The following is a 13,131-nucleotide window of genomic DNA, read 5'->3' as shown; positions in this document are numbered from 1 at the left end:
ACTCTCAACCGAGAGGTAGGGCGAGAGGTTACTTTCGTCAGCGTGGCGCAGGAAGGGGCACGAGGAGTAGACAGTTCAGAGGAGGGCGTGGTGGCCAACCCGCCCATCAGCAATGAGGCTCCCCAGGTAGGAGGGAGGCTGTTCCTCTTCCGCCACAGGTGGGGGTTCAGCAATTGGGCACAGAGCATAGTGTCCAAAGGATTAGGCTGGAGTTGGATCGGAGATCCTCCTCCAATCAAATCATTTCATCAAGTACCGTCAAAGGAATTGATAGATTACGCGGAAGAACTCCTTCAGAAAGGAGCTATTGCGAGAGTCAAACATCTAAAATTTCAAGGGCGCTTATTCAGCGTGCCAAAGAAAGGCTCAACAAAAAGAAGGGTAATCTTAGACTTGTCAAAGCTAAACTCTTTCATTCGCTGCGACAAGTTCAAGATGCTTACCCTCTCGCAAGTAAGGACCTTACTGCCGCGTGGAGCCGTCACATGCCATCGATCTTACAGACGCATACTATGCATATCCCTATAGCCAGACACTTCCGCCCATTCCTAGGATTCAGGCTAGGGAATCAGACATTCTCATTCAAAGTGATGCCCTTCGGTCTGAATGTAGCCCCCAGGGTATTCACAAAGATAGCAGAAGTGGTTGTACAACAATTGAGAGCTCAGGGAATAATGGTAGCGGCATACCTCGACGATTGGTTGATCTGGGCACCAACAGTCGAGGAATGTCTCGAAGCTACCAAAAAGGTAGTTCACTTTCTGGAACATCTGGGGTTCCAGATAAAACAAAACGAAATCCAGGACTTACTCCGGAAATCTCGTTTTCAGTGGCTAGGGATCCAATGGGATTTGTTCTTTCCACAATCTATCAATTCCAGTGGCCAAACGGAAGGAAATAGCAAAAATCTGTCAGGCAAATTCCTCAAATGCAAACAAACGTCAAGAAGAAACCAGGAGAGAATCCTAGGTCTCTTCAGTTTGCTTCGGTAACAGATATCCTTCGAAAGCAAGGCTGAAAGTATAAATCGAATTTGGCGGTCAAAAGCAAACTCCAAATATCGAGACAAGTTGTCAGTAATTCCACAGATCCTTCGCAACCAACTACGGCCTTGGTCAAAAGTAAAGAACTTAGCCAAGAAAGTACCCCTTCAATATCCCCTTCCAGTGCTAACCATTCACACGGACGCCTCCCTGTCCGGGTGGGGGGGATACTCTCAGTTCAAACAGGTTCAGGGGACTTGGTCAGTTCAATTTCGCCAGCTCCACATAAACGTGTTGGAAGCAATGGCAGTATTTCTTACTCTGAAGAGACTGCTTCCCCCGAAGAAGTCTCATCTAAGGCTAGTTTTGGACAGTGCAGTAGTAGTTCATTGCATCAACAGAGGAGGGTCCAATCCAAAACATGTGAACCATGTCATGATAGCCATCTTTTGCATTGGCAAACAAACACAAATGGCATCCTGTTCTGCCACTCACCTGGCAGGAGTAAGAAATGTGATAGCAGACGCTCTGTCCCGGTCAGTATCCTCTGGAATCAGAGTGGTTCTCTGGACATCGGGTCATTCCAGTGGGTAAGCCGGAGAGTCTCAGGTCTCCAAGTGGATCTCTTCGCCTCACAAGCGAACCACAAGCTCCCTTGCTATGTGGCCCCCAACCTGGACCCTCTGGCTTATGCCACGGACGCCCTGTCGTTAGATTGGAATCAGTGGAGGAGAAATTTATGTTTTTCCTCCAGTGAATCTTCTCTTGAAAGTCCTAGACAAACTAAGGTCTTTCAAAGGGATAGTAGCTCTGATTGCACCGGACTGGCCCAAGAGCAACTGGTATCCTCTTCTCTTGGAATTGGGTCTCGACCTCAACGGATCCCCAATCCCAAACTATCACAATCAGTACAAATGAGGACTGTGTTCGCTTCCTCAGGAACTCTCCAGACCCTAACTTTATGGACTTCATGAAGTTTTGCGGCTAATAAAGATGCTGACATTGATCCACAGAATATTCTCTTCCTAGAATCAGATAAGAGAGAGTCAACCATTAGACAATATGACTCAGCTGTTAAAAAATTAGCCATCTTTCTTGAAAGAAGCGAACACTACAACCATGACAGTTAATTTGGCTATATCCTTTTTCAGATCCTTATTTGAGAAAGGCTTAGCTGCTAGCACAATTACCACTCATAAATCGGCTTGAAGAAATCTTTCAAGTAGGTTTTCAGATTGATTTGACTGAATCTTATTTCACATCTATCCCTAAAGCCTGTGCTAGTCTTAGACCTTCCCAGAGGCCTACTACAGTTTCATGGTTCTTAAATGACGTCCTCAAACTAGCTTCAGATACTGACAACTCTCTTGTACATTCATAATGCTCCTAAGGAAGACATTATTCTTATTAAGCCTAGCCTCAGAGCTAGAATTTCAGAAACTGTCGGCTCTATCCAGGGATGCGGGTCATGTGGAATTCCTCCCATCAGGAGAAGTTCTACTTGCTCCGGATCGTAGCTTTTTAGCCAAAAATGAAGATCCTCTTGCAAGTGGGCCCCTTGGAAGGTTATCCCACTTCCGCAGGATCCTTCTCTCTGCCCAGTATCAAACTCTTAGAGCCTTTCTATCTCGTACTTCTTCTAGATCCTCAGGTGCTCTCTTCATGAGAGAAAAAGGTTGGTACTTTATCAGTTAAAGGCATTAGGCAACAAATCCTTTAACTTTATTAAACAAGCCAACCCTGAGTCATTCCCAAAAAGCAGCATGATATCAGGGGAGTAGCCACCTCAATTAATTATTTCCAACATATGAATTTCGAGGATCTTAGAAAGTATACTGGATGGAAATCCCCGACAGTCTTTAAACGGCATTATTTAAAGTCCTTGGAATCTTAAAGTTTCAGCAGTAGCAGCGGGAAACATAGTTTCCCCTGATACTGTTTAGTAGTTGTAGTACAGATCCAGGTCTCCTTTCTACCTACATAAACCAACATGCCTCACCCTATCGTCAGGCTACTCAACATCATAGCCTTAGCCGTTGTATCATATAGTGGTTTGTCCCTTATTTTTTTGCTAGGGACATCCACATTTGTACTGATAATGTACTTCAGTGTACCCTACCCTTTTTTTATTTTTATGCTAGGGTAGGACACAATATGTTTGTATATATTCACCATTTATGTTAATGATGAACTTCCAGTCACAATGTGTTTGTATATATTTTGAATATTTGTATTGATGATGGATTTCAGTGTACTACCCTTATTTTTATGCTAGGGTAGGACACATGGTGTATATATTTTGAATTTTGTATTTTGTTAAGTAAATCCCAATTTTTCCTTGTTTTACATGCATCTTTGTAATTTACTTTAATTACCATTTAAGTACTTTAAGATTACTAACATTTTATTATTTTATTGTTAAAATAAGTTAGTTTAAGTGCTTAATTTATATGCTGTAATTGATTTACTTATATTATATCCATCATTTTAAATTGTTTTTCATTGTTCCCTTTTCCATCTTGTCTGTTTCTCTGGTACTCTTTCATAGGCCGACACGAGCTGAGCCCAGAAAAGGGATTTTGACGAAGGAAAAATCTATTTCTGGGTGATTGGCTCGTGTCGCCCTATGAAACCCCCCCTTTTTTATAGTTGTTTTCCCCCCCTTGCAGGACAAGATGTATTTAACTGTTTTATTTAAGGATGTCCGCTAGGGGCGCTGCTGTCCGTGGCGTCCTCTAGTAGTAGTAGTAGGGGCTGCATCGCCCGTTGGTATCAGCTCTCTCTTGGGGGGATTCTGACAGGAAGTTCTAATTGGTGTTTGGCTCGTGGTAGTGTTCCCACACTCGCCCTTTATCATACGACACTTCTTTTTAAGAGTGAGCGGTCAGTTTTTACTGACATTTTCTTAATTTTGTTTTTCTCTGGTAATTTTAGGCTAATTTTACCTAGAAAGAATGATATAAGGATACTTTCATAGGGCGACACGAGCCATCACCCAGAAATAGATTTTTCCTTCGTCAAAATCCTTATTTGATAGGTCATCACAACTCCGTTAATAAGCATGCTGTATTTTTTGGTTCGTGAGTGTCAAGGTTCAAAGGTTTATTGTTTATTAAACAGTTGAAAGCCTCTGTGCATTCTCACAATGGTTCGTCAGGTATGTATTTGCCAACTGTCTCACTCTTTGTGAGCCTCCAGTGAGATAAGAGCTAACGAGTTCATTCACTAGGTTTTTGCTTTGGTGGATATTGTCATTATGATGCATGTTAACAAGAATTTCTGAGTTTTCAGATATATTAATTACAATTTCTTTTAACCTCTTTACAATTTGTACCTAGAAAGAAATAATGATTTTATGGTTGTAGGTACAGTGAATCTCAAAAGTATATGGCTCAAGGTCTTAACATACTATGCCAAATGCGTGCACTGGCAAAAGAGACATTCTTTGCTTTTCTTGTGTTGCTATAGTAAAGTGATCAATTCTATTAAACTGCTTGGTTATAGGTACTGTGTACAGTGTCTATGTGAAACTCTGGTCTTGCCAAGAGATAGGAGATGAACCATAGGTAATTGAGGTAAATTATCTATAGCTTTAAGATGTTCTGTGCATTACAAGGCTATGTCAATTATTCAGTAGTTAGTGACTGAGAAGATATGGATGGATCATCAGGTTGCTTCAGCCTTCTATTCGTAGCCCTGTAGGTGAGTGGATGGCAGAGACTGATCATGGATCTCAGCCTGCTTAACAAGTATATTGGTCAGACCCTCTTCATGATGAAAAAGGTTGAGTTGGTGAGGAACATCAGAAGGGCGACTTCTTAGCATTCCTGGATCTCAAGAATGCATATTTTCAAGTCCTCATTCATCCAACTTTGATGGGATACCTTCACTTCATCTAAGAGTAGGTATACCAGTTTGTTTCATGTAATTTGGCCTGTTTATTGCTTTGCCAGTCCTAGCTCAAACTTTAGGAGCAATGTAACAAGGGTATATTTGATTGTGGTAAGACTAGTAGATTTGCTGGTAAATAAGATATCAGCAAAATTAGAAAGGATTTCTGGACCCTCATAGTAGGACAACACTTCTTTTGTAGAGGTCCAAACTGGTTTGCAATGCTTGATTTTGTTGATTCCTCACACCCCTTCTATGATGCTTTATTTACAGTACTTCCTTCTGGGAAGATGGTTGAGGTAGGTCCTCAGTGATGTAGTTTCAAATAGAGAATAGCCATCGAGGAATTTCACCATGGGAAGCCAGGGATAAAATAATTTCTTTAAATTTTGAAATCTTTTGGAATTGAAAGACCAATTAATGATCTAAGTCTTAATATACCCAGATGGAGACTGCTGGGTATATATGGAGATGAACTTGAGGGATGCATACTCCCACATTCTGATTCTAATTTTCTTTGCTTCATCAGGCAGGGTTGTGTGCCAGTTATTGGCACTTCACTTTGGGGGGTATGTGTGTTACCCTCACTCTTCATCAAAACTCTAGATCCCTAAGTTGCTTGGGTTCATTGCCTGGGTGTGTTTCTGACAGTTTTTGAACAGCAACTGGCTAGTCATGGCTTTTTCATGGGATGAGTTGAATAAGTACCAGAAAGTTCTTCTGGACTTGTGTTTGTCTTTGGGCCTGCAGATCAACTTGGAAAAATCAGACCTGGGTCTTGTCATGCAGATAGTGCACCTAGGAATACCTATTCACTCACATTGTTGGTTCCTTCATCGCCCTCAACCTATGGCCTCCAATTGGCCGTAGTAAGAGTTGGTGTCTTGATCCTCTAGAACTCTGTTGACAATCCAAGAGTTCTTTCTGCTTGAAAAGGACTTCTGAAGCAGTCCTTCTTTCACCGATCTCAGTCATCTTGAGTCCTTATATGTACTTTCATATGGGGAGCTCATTCAATAGGCTCACAGAAAGTATCTTTTCAGATGTTGCTAAAACAGCTGTCTCTACTCATTGCAGGTCGTCTGCTCCTTTATTAAGGAAAGTGAGTGTGATATGGTAAATGTATTTAGTTGGTGTGATGAAGTGGGTCCTCATCGGCTCCAAGCTTCTCTTTTCATACTAACAAACTTCTTTGTTATCTGAGGAACATCAAAAAGTTTTCTTATTAAGAATTACAGCTCTGCCCTCTACTTTGTGTTCCTTCAGCAAGGTTCAGACTTAGGAAATGATAAAAAATTTGTCTCGCTTTTCCACTTTTCCAGCATATTCCTTTAAATCTCCAGGTTGGTGCCAAGCAGCCTCACTAGTCTGCCTTATGGGCCTTTTAGAGGCACCTCCTGACAGGATATATCTTTTAAGATGGTTTTTCTGGTTGCTCTTGCCTCTTGTTTGGCAAAGTCAATCTCTAGCCATGGGTCTTTTGTTTGCCATGGAGTTCAATGCCAAATTCAGTATTCTGGTAAGTGCAGCTCATTCGTGACCATTACTATTTCTGCCATACCTCTTCAGCTGAAGATAGCCTTCTGTGCTTAATAAGGACACTTGTCATGCACCCAATACTAAATTAAACCATCTTCGGCCTTCAGCTTGGCTATTCTCTCATGAGTCATCAGCAGCTTATTTTATGGGCCATCCTGGATGTTTTGCTTGAGAAGATTAAATTTAGCAACTCAAGATCAAGGTTCTTCAGATTTCAGGTGTCTCCTCTTCCCTGGGTTTTAAGTACAACCTAGAGCTTTTTGCCATCCTCAGAGTGGCCACTGATGCATGGCTGGTAATTTTTACTTACTTGGAGGGATCCAGGTCAGTCATCTGTAGCCATTTCCTGCTCTTCTACATCTTGTTTTTTTCCCGGAGTACCTGGCTTAATGTATTTATAGGCTTGGTGAATGCACTTCTCTGGCATTGTGTCTTCCACCACATAACCTTCTTTTTCCGGAGCCCTATGATTTTGGGTTACAGTGGGGCCTCGTTATCCACGGGGGATAGGGCCCAGAACCCCCCGTGATAAGTAAATACCCGTGTTATCCTGATACCCCCCTCAAAAATTGCTTAAAAACTGCCTACTTTAATAGTTAACCCACCCAAGACCACTATTCCAATGTTTATAACTGCCTACTTTAGTTCAAACACCAAATATGTTTTCAACTATCACCTAAAACTAAATTCAAGACAGTTTTAAAGTTATTGTACAAAATTAGCCTTAAAAAATAAATGTAGTATATGTACTACTGTGACATATGTAGCCTACTAGCCTAGGGATTACAGCTAGAAGCCTACATACGCATGGTGGGCCTCTTTTTTTTTACAAGGAAAGAGAGGATGAGTGGTAAGAGAACTATCAAAATATTGTAAATCATATGGGTACTCACCAACAATCTATGTTGATAAAAGATGGCGACGATTTTGCAGTGCAATCCAGTAATATAATAACAATAATGCTACCCAACAGTATGCAGCGAAAGAATCAGGGCTTTTGGATGCCACATAATTAACTCGTTTATATGGGTACAATTTAAAGAACGCGCCGCACACCACATTTCATAACAACAACAAACAAACGTTTGTAGGCCAGTGTTGCCAACTGGGAATGGCAATTTCTTGCTAGATTTTGTTCCATAAAAGGCTAAAAAAAATCACATACCGTATATACTCGAATAACGTGCAATCTCCCATATCGTGCAACCCCCTAATTTTCACCAATAAACAGTGGTTTGTGTTTTGTCATGTATACTCATAATGTGTAGACATTGTGCGTGTTTAAAAAAATGTGCAGTACACACACATTCCGATGTTTCGTTTTTTGGAATTTTTCAATTTCGGAATGTGATGTCAGATGCATAATCAAAAACAAACCAAACCACTACTGCAGCAAAAACATTTTTTCCCTTTATGTTTTTTCATTATTGTTATTTATTAATTACAGTTTATTTAAATAAATATTAATATAATACTGTTAAATGAATGTGAGATAATTAAGATCACCTATAATAAAATAGTGAACAATTAATACCATATGTTCAACTAATGGGTATTATTTTCAAAACAAACATTCCGTAAAACACAAAAAATATATGTACATAACAATCAAAATATAATAATGTTTTGCAGTTCAACTTGTGAATTTTAACAATAAGTATGACTATATAATATATTCACCATATCGATCTTGAAGTTGAAGAGTCGTAAATTCTGAGGATGGTCCGGGAAAAGGATTTGTACTTTGTGATTACGTATCGCTACAACACCATGTGGTATTTTCATACCACTATATTGATGACGCATCGCTACGACACACTGGTGTTTTTCATACCACTATACGTTAAAGTTAAAAAACATGACATAGAATCGACTTTGCGACTCGTTCACTTTGATATTTTTAACGATACAATAACTATCATTTGTACTACTAAAACCATCTTCACATAAGTAATTTTCGTAAGATATGTGTTGTTGCAAAAGCTAGCTTATACATAAAAGGCTTTTATAATTTAAGTCATCTTAGATATACATATGCACCCAAACTCATTGTGGGGAAATTTACTACTGTTTCCTCGGATATTGAAATACTTTAGCATCATTCAAACACTTTAATAATATAATGCATAAATACTAGGCTATAATATATTTACATCGTATACAAATCCTACATAAACAGTTATATTACACATACTTTTATACAAAGTTAACAGTTATATGCACATACTTTTATATACAAAGTTAATCATATGAGTAGTGATCAGACGACAGCTGTGCACTGGACTACGTACGTACTACTTGGAAGATAAAACGAACAAAAATTTTGTTGTTGTTAGTTGCCGGGATAGATTAACATTTTTCCAGAGATTAAAAAGCTGAATTTTGTTTTGAAGGTATGTCAACCGCGATATTATATTATTGTTTTCACGAAGGAATAATTATATAAAGAAAATTATTGAGTAATTTTTGCCGTCAGTAGTCAGAAAATCATGAACATGGTAACGTTCAAACCTAGTGCCATCCATGGCGTATGTCTATAAATAGAACAGAAGCAGAGGGCAGTCATTGGATAACAGATCTCCATGGCTACCAACCAACCAATCAGGTGTTAGTTATACTACTCTGTAATTTCTTAGAATGAACGTTACACACACGAAGCTAACGATGATGTATGTGTTTTGCATACAGTACGTAGTTTAGTTTTTATTATTAGTGTAAGTATTTTACTGATTTCATGAAGAATAGAATGATTCCTTCTCATTACTTTGAATGCAAATGGCTTGAAGATTCTTCCGCAAAAAGAAGAGAAAAAAAATTCCTTAGAAGATGATACCTATTTACTAACGCGGTTGACATACCTTCACAAAACAAAATTCAGCTTTTAATCTCTGGAAAAATGTTAATCTATCCCGGCAACTAACAACAACAAAATTTTTGTTCGTTTTATCTTCCAAGTAGTACGTACGTAGTCCAGTGCACAGCTGTCGTCTGATCACTACTCATATGATTAATTTTGTATATAAAAATAAAAGTTATGTGTATATAACTGTTAACTTTGTATATAAAAGTATGTGTATATAACTGTATGTAGTATTTGTATACGATGTAAATATGTATAGCCTAGTATTTATGCATTATATTATTAAAGTGTTTGAATGATGCTAAAGTATTTCAATATCCGAGGAAACAGTAGTAAATTTCCCCACAATGAGTTTGGGTACATATGTATATGGTGACTTAAATTATAAACAAAAGCCTTTTATGTATAAGCTAGCTTTTGTAACAACACATATCTTACGAAAAATTACTTATGTGAAGATGGTTTTAGTAGTACAAATGATAGTTATTGTATCGTTAAAAATATCAAAGTGAACGAAGTCGCAAAGTCGATTCTATGTCATGTTTTTCCTAAACGCAGTTGACTTAAAGGAGAACGTTATTTTGGTTGTTTTATCACTGGCACAAACCCATAACAATGCAGTGGTATGTTTATGATAATTCTAAACTATTATTCACTACCAAAATAACGATGATATTTTGTATTGAAAATTAATGTTACGTATATTCCAAACATTATTACTACGTAGCATGAATAGTACTATAAAAATTTCGAAAGATAATCTTGCTGTGAACGCTACCATAATTTGATTTTCATATAGTACGTACATTTTGCAGCTGGATGGCTCGCATAGATAAAATTGATTTCACTGATATGGAATTACTCCACGAATAGCCTTTTTATTATGAAGATATGACGATAATCATATAAGGTAAAAAATGCTTTTATGTATTTCGTTTACGCTTCGTCGCCAATAACAACAGCAATACTTACGATAATCTATGACAAATAGCGTTTGTATGACTTCATTGTTCAGAGAAGTTATATACGAATACTGCCAAAATAATAATGAAGTTCGAATTAATTTTAGCCTTAATGTTATTACTACTGTAATTACACTACCACTACTATTAAAATTTCTAAAAGTTTATCAAAACAAAAAATGTCGCTTTGAACGCAACCGTATACATAAACCATTTTCGTACGTAAAGGTATATGCTTACATTTTGTGGCTGGCCACTCCGACGATAAGTTGAGTGCAATGATGTGGAATTATTCTTTGAATAGGCTATTTATTATGAAGATATGACTATAATATATATGGTAGAATGGTTTTATTACCTTTATTGTCAGTAATATCATAATGTGAATGTTTGTGTACGTTGGTGGTTATCGCACTGCAACTACGCTTAGCCTACCAATGAACGTCGTACATAAACCTTGAATAGGCTATTTATTTCGAAGATAGGACAATAATATATTAGGTGAGAATGGTTTTATTACCTTTATTGTCAGTTAATATCATTATATGAGTCTTTAAATGAATGTTGGTAGTTATCGGACCACGGCCGAGGGTTAGCCTACCGAAAAACATCGCATACGCAACACAACAAACCCGTGATGCAGCGATTCATACCAGTGATGTAACATGAGAAACGGTCCAAGAAAAAACCCGTGATTAACTGGATCCGTGAATACTGATCCGTGGAATAAGCGATGCCCCACTGTATACATTACGTCTCTACTCCCCATTGCTTTAGAGTGATTAAACTCATATTTTGATATATGTACTCTTGTCTTCTGGTGGCTCTGCATAATTACAATTCAAACTAAACATGATTAACGAGTTTGTAAGGGCAGTGTTTTTACAGTAAAACACAATTTTATATCGATCAGGGGGGGGGGGGGGGGGGGGGGGAAAAAAAAAAAAAAAACCTTTTTTTTTCCAGTCCCCTCCCCCCTTCCCCAACTATCTGAGACAGAGACAGAGATAATCATGGAGGAATGATGCTTCATTTTCCTGGCCAGTGAAATGTGAGCTGGGATGCATATTTGGATTTTTCTCTCTGCAGTATCTAACCTGTTGGTGATTGGAATGTCTGGGAACTTGGTTCATGGAATAAGGCTAGTTATAATAAATGGGTTTGTAGAAGAATGTTTCATTATAATGAACTTTTTGTTGTATGTGTATGATTATGGAATGACACTTAATATCACTTTTTTGTGGAGTTTTCTTTACACTTGATGTGATGTCTGCTTAACAATGAGTTCTGGGGCATGGTTTTTCTACTAAGATTTATCTTTGTATCTTTTGTAGTGTTTTTGTTATGATTTTTGTGCATTTGTTACCATTTGATTGTAGTTTATGATAGGTCTATGTATGCAACTCTATTATAGAAGTTAAAAGCATGACAAATTTTCTAAGATAATTTGTATTTTTCTTAGCTACAAACTTGAGGTATTTTTCATAGCTACAAACCTGAGGTCTTAGCAATAGGATAATTTCTAGCGCCTAGCTGGATCCAGTTAAAAAACAGATGAAAGCAAGGAATCTTGTGATATCTGGCAACGCAAGCATAGATCGGGTGAAGGATGGTCGAAGACCATTCACCTATGATCACGCATCAGTCTTTCCCAACTCAGGATGTCGTAACACACACAGGGGTGGCTAGAGGCGAGCAGTATAATGTTAAGACCTCAGGTTTGTAGCTATGAAAAATACAAATTGTCTTAGAAAATTTCGTATGAACAAGTATGAGTCTATCCTATTGTTTAGACCTTCGGTCTAAACAATAGGATAGACTCATACTTGGAGGGAGGTATAAGACATCCTAGACTGGCTGGGGTCCTACCCACTAGTCCTGCTCTTAAAAGGAATTTTTTTTTTTTTTTTTTTTTTTTGGAGAGGGACTGAAGCCCATTGAGAAGCTAGATAAATTGATATCTAACAACTCAGACTCTGAGTGATGTACAATGATATATGGGATAACCACTGTATAGGGAACCAAAGAGAAACTTTGGCTGTCCAATAACAAACCAAGACACCAGGGTTTGTATTACTCCCAGCTCCTCCTTGCCAAGGAGTGGAGCATATGCTAACAAATAGCAGGTAAGATACTTGTATATTGCACGACCACACTATCAGTATGACTACCTTACTCACCTGTATAAGACCAGTCCAGCGAATGACGTGTCTATCCCTTAAACCACCTGAAGGAAGAAGGAAAGGTACAAGAGAAAGAAGGAGACAAGCCAACTCACTCATTCTCTCATCCACACAATCATCTTAGGTAAGATACAAAGGTGGCCTGTTAAGGACAACCATGAGTTACACAACTTGTTGGGCAGCCACCACAGGACCTCAGACTGATGTGCCAGAGAAGGCTGCAATGACAAGGAAGGGAGATGTAGCGAACTAGGCGGCAGGGATGATGTCACGGCTGAGAAAGGCGGATCAGAGGAGATGACTAGGAGAGACGACATTGATGGGAGTGACATCACAAGTGGTGGTGACGTCACGGCTTCCCCCCGGTGTGAGGGGGGGAAAGAGACACCACTGGCGGAGGAATACACAAAGACAGATCCCGTGATGTCATCAATGGGGCTGACGCCACAGCGTTACTCCGACTCAAAGCGGCAGCAGACACTGGCGGAGCAATACAAGATGGCTGACTGCTGCTACCCACGAAGACGAGGCTGGGAGGAGGGGGAATGGCCTGGCCAGACCGGGGAAGGGGGGTGGAGCCTCCAGAAAATACACTAGCAACCCCTCCAAGGACGCGGGACCCCCTAGTCTGAACGTCTTCCAAATTGCCGCCATTTTGGACGCCTCCGACTCTGGAAGAGAAGAGATTGATGAAAAAGCCTCACCCTTCTCGG

At 39.1% G+C, this 13,131-nt stretch overlaps 1 protein-coding gene across 3 annotated transcripts in view; it reads left to right on the top strand.

The window, feature by feature from the left end:
• LOC135195019 (queuine tRNA-ribosyltransferase catalytic subunit 1-like) overlaps positions 1-13,131 on the top strand; it is a 310,854-nt gene that overhangs the window by 154,996 nt on the left and 142,727 nt on the right. The gene's annotated exons all lie outside the window — the stretch shown is intronic.

Source organism: Macrobrachium nipponense, chromosome 15, assembly GCF_015104395.2.
Source record: "Macrobrachium nipponense isolate FS-2020 chromosome 15, ASM1510439v2, whole genome shotgun sequence".
Classification (NCBI taxonomy): Eukaryota; Metazoa; Arthropoda; class Malacostraca; order Decapoda; family Palaemonidae; genus Macrobrachium; species Macrobrachium nipponense.
Note: the sequence above shows the minus strand (reverse complement) of the source record. Positions and strands in the feature narration are given on the sequence as shown.